The sequence below is a fragment of the Miniopterus natalensis genome, chromosome 10 (assembly GCF_054644295.1).
Source record: "Miniopterus natalensis isolate mMinNat1 chromosome 10, mMinNat1.hap1, whole genome shotgun sequence".
Classification (NCBI taxonomy): domain Eukaryota; kingdom Metazoa; phylum Chordata; class Mammalia; order Chiroptera; family Miniopteridae; genus Miniopterus; species Miniopterus natalensis.
Window position 1 is genome coordinate 31096483 of NC_142090.1, and position 3996 is coordinate 31100478.

At 35.0% G+C, this 3996-nt stretch overlaps 1 pseudogene; it reads left to right on the plus strand.

The window, feature by feature from the left end:
- The first annotated feature begins 2966 nt into the window (after positions 1–2966).
- Positions 2967–3448, plus strand: LOC107530697 (ras-related protein Rap-1b pseudogene; annotated as a pseudogene).
- The last annotated feature ends 548 nt before the right edge of the window (positions 3449–3996 follow it).

Genomic DNA, 3996 nt, shown 5'->3' on the forward strand with positions numbered 1-3996 from the left:
AATCTCATAAATATGGATGCATTCTATAATGATTGACCTGATAATTTTGAACTAGGAGTTGAGGGTTTCTTTGAGGGAAATATCCACAAGTGATAGAGATCCCAATAAAATAAAGACCCACAAGTTCTCAATGAAATAAAGAAATATGAAAAATGAAGGGAAACTAAAATAACATATTTTAATATTTTTGTAAGGTAGATTCTAAAGGTTCTATTCAATTAGAGAAGTGATCAAGACAAAAAGAATAAAATTCAATAGAGAAAAATATCAAAAGAATCAAAAGAAAACAAACAGAGCATGTTGTAAAAGTAAAGATAAAATTTACATGGTAATACATAAAGATCTAGGCAACACTTATGCATCATATTCAGCCACTAGTCAGTAATTTAACTAGCTCAGATGAAAGAAAAGGGAAAATAAAAGAAGGAAAAAAGTTATTCAAATGAAACTTTGTTTATTACTTCCAAGTTGATTTGGGGTTCACTCATTTATGCACTGTACCAACAATGGGATTATAACAGTAGACAAGACCAACAAGGCACCTCTATTCCTGGAGTTTATAGTCTACTGGGATGAAAGAGCCACTATATGAGTAATCAAATGAATACTTAGGATAGCTATGATGGTAATAACACAAGGTGTTAGGATGCAGAATAAAAGCTTGCTTTAAAGGAAAGACCTTTCTGAGGAAGCAATATTTAAACCAATATCTGAATGACAAAAAGAGCTAGGAATTCAAAAAGGGAACATTCCAGGTAGAAAAAAGAACAAGGATTAAAGCCCTCTGACAGAAACTAGATTGGTCCCCCAAACTAGGAACAGTTGCTATAGCAGAGTACTTATTTAAGCAGAGGAAAAGAGAAAGCAGATTTTTTTATAAGAAATAATTTACAGGGAAAGACCTATGAACCTATATATTGACAAGTAATTATTAATATAGATAAAACAAACCCTAAAGGTTGTCTAGTCTCACTCCTTCCTACTTAATCCAGATCTAATTTCTCCTTTATGGATAGATGAATCATTTCCTATGTCAAGGAAGGGGATTAGACAAAGGAATTCTCTTAAAAGGGTATATGTGTATTCAGTTTTCTGTGTGTTCAACCATATTGGGAACATTTAGCATTTCTGAAATTTATATTTTGAGGAAGATATTGAAAGACCAGAGACTATTTTATACACCTTCTTTAGATTCCATAAATTTTCAAAATTGTTATTTATCCTCAAGTTTCCAGAAATTACACCATTTGGGGGACCATATCATATTACACATTCAAGGAACAGCTCAGGGTCCAGGAATCATATTTTAAATTTTTATTAAAATTTCTATTTGGTCATAGTTAAAGTTGTCTTATTTTTCTTAGATACTATGCGTGTGGGACTTAACTGATTTGCCAGGATGTCTTAATTCAAGCTGATTTCAAAAGCAGAGAAATTTGTAACATTTTTAGAAACCAGATGAAACTGAAGAAGTGGGCCACAGCAGAACAAAATAAATGACTTATCAAAGCAAACAAACAAAAAAAAAAAATGAGAGAGAGAAGGTGAAAGACGAGGTCCCATTAACAAATTTAGATCAGTGTTTCTCCACCTTATTCTTTTTGTCCCAAACATGTCTTCTGGAGTAAGAACAGAGGCTTGAATTTCCATATGGAGATTGAAATATTGGTATCCTGGGGTTTTACTACAGAGCTATATTTGGGGTTGGTGGTGTAGGACTGCCACATGAGATGAACCCATCTCCCTAAAACCGGATATTTTCAATGCATCAGAAAAGAAACCTTTTTAGAGAGACTTTAGACAGACCTGTATTCTGTAGATTTCTATTCTTTGACAGCAGTTTCAGTATGTTCTTAATAAGAATAAATACCACCAAAAGTTCTGAGCACTATGTTTCAAAGGAAAACCTTCAGAATCCCAGAGAAGGTTTATGAGATGGTTATGAATAGTTTAGACATGCAAGTGTGTCCTGAAGTTATTAAGGAGTGTGCCTGTGCTCTCCAGCAGCAGGACACAGAGCATGCAGCCAGTGCTGCTGACTTTATAAGATTCAAAATTAAGTGGACTGCCCAGCCAGCATGGCTCAGTGGTTGAGTGTTGACCTGTGACCCAGGAGATGGAGGTTCTATTCCCTGCCAAGGTGCATGCCCAGGTTGCAGGTTTGGTTCCCAGCAGGAGGGGCGGCCAATCAATGACTCTCTCATCATTGAGGTTTCTATCTCTCTCTCCTTCTCCCTTCCTCTCTCTCTGAAATCAATAAAAATATTTTTTTAAAAAATTAAGTGGACATGTGGACATTTAGGCATTGACTCCAGCTAAATTGGTTAATGACTAGTATTTAAATGGGGTAGCAGGCTAAAAGACTTATAATCTCTCTCCATGTGCAGATTTTAATTAAATTATTATAATGACCTTGTTGTAATTACTTATCAGTAACTGTGCTCCTGAGTATTGCCTCTTTTACCTTCATCTGCTCTGTCAGCTCAGCTGACAGAAATATTCACTTGGCAAAGAAAAGGGTAAAATTAATAATTCTTATTTACCACAAAATAACACTTAAATAATTTTGTAAGGGAAGCAAGATTCTAAGCTCTTCATTTATAACTTTGTACTTTTAGGAGAGGAACCCGTTTTCTGATCTGGAATATACATGGTTAGACTTGCTATATACTCCATTTCTTCTCTAACATTCTCACATTAAAACCTCTGTGAGGTTTCAAGAATATGACCAGAAGGCGTGTTTTGTTTTTTTCTATATAGAACTTAACATTGTCACATTATAACAATTATATTCCTCAAGGAATAGCATTAAAAATGTTATTTCCACAGTCAGGCATGTAAACCAGCCCCAGTGGCGGCAGCAAAGGACTGCCGTGGTGCAGGGAGCAGCAACCCAGAGGGAGCGCAATGTGTGGGGTGACAGTAGCTATGGCGTAAAAGGTAATAGCTTTTGACTAGTCTGCACCATGCATGAGTATAAGCTAGCTGTTCTTGGCTCAGGAGGCATTAAAAAATCTGCTCTAACTGTACAATTTATTCAAGGAATTTTTGTTGAAAAATATGATCCTACAATAGAAGATTCTTATAGAAAGCAAATTGAAGTAGATGCACAACAGTGTATGCTTGAAATCTTGGATATTTCAGGAACAGAACAATTTACAGCAATGAGGGATTTGTACATGAAAAATGGACAAGGCTTTGCATTAGTTTATTACATCACAGCACAGTCCACATTTAATGATTTACAAGATCTTAGAGAACAGATTCTTCGAGTTAAAGACACTGATGATGTTCTAATGATTCTGGTTGGTAATAAGTGTGACTTGGAAGTTGAAAAAGTTGTAGTAAAGGAGCAAGTCAAAATCTAGCAAGACAATGGAACAACTGTACATTCTTAGAACCCTCTGCAAAATCAAAAATAAATGTTAATGAGATTTTTATGATCTAGTATGGCAAATGAACAGAAAAATTCCAGTGTCTGGGAAGGCCCGCAAAAAGTGATCATGTCGGCTGTTTTAATATACTAAATGCATTGTAGCTCTGAGCCAGGTCTGAAGAACTGTTGCCCACATCAACGGTGCCAGCATTCCAACTTTGTTAAACCTATCAATATCTTAAATGGACTTTCTGTGGTGTACCCTTTAAGAGAGAGATGAAAGCTACTACATCAGTTTGTACAGTCTAATCGCTAGAGCTCCTCTACAGGCTACTCCAGATAACACTGCTTCTTTGATATTTGTAGCTTATTGTAATTTTTTTAAAGAAAATCAAGGTCATTATCATTGTATTGTACAAATAACTGCTTTGATTAACATGGCTATATTGTTTTTCTAATTTTTAAAAAACCTGTGGAGACAGTGATCTTGTCTTTAAAATATAATAGTCCTTTCAGTATAATATCTTAGATTAAAGAGGTTGCCTTTAATAATTCTTGGGAAGGAAATGTCCAGATTTTTCAAATCTCTTATTACATGTTTCCTTTTTTGTTTACATAGG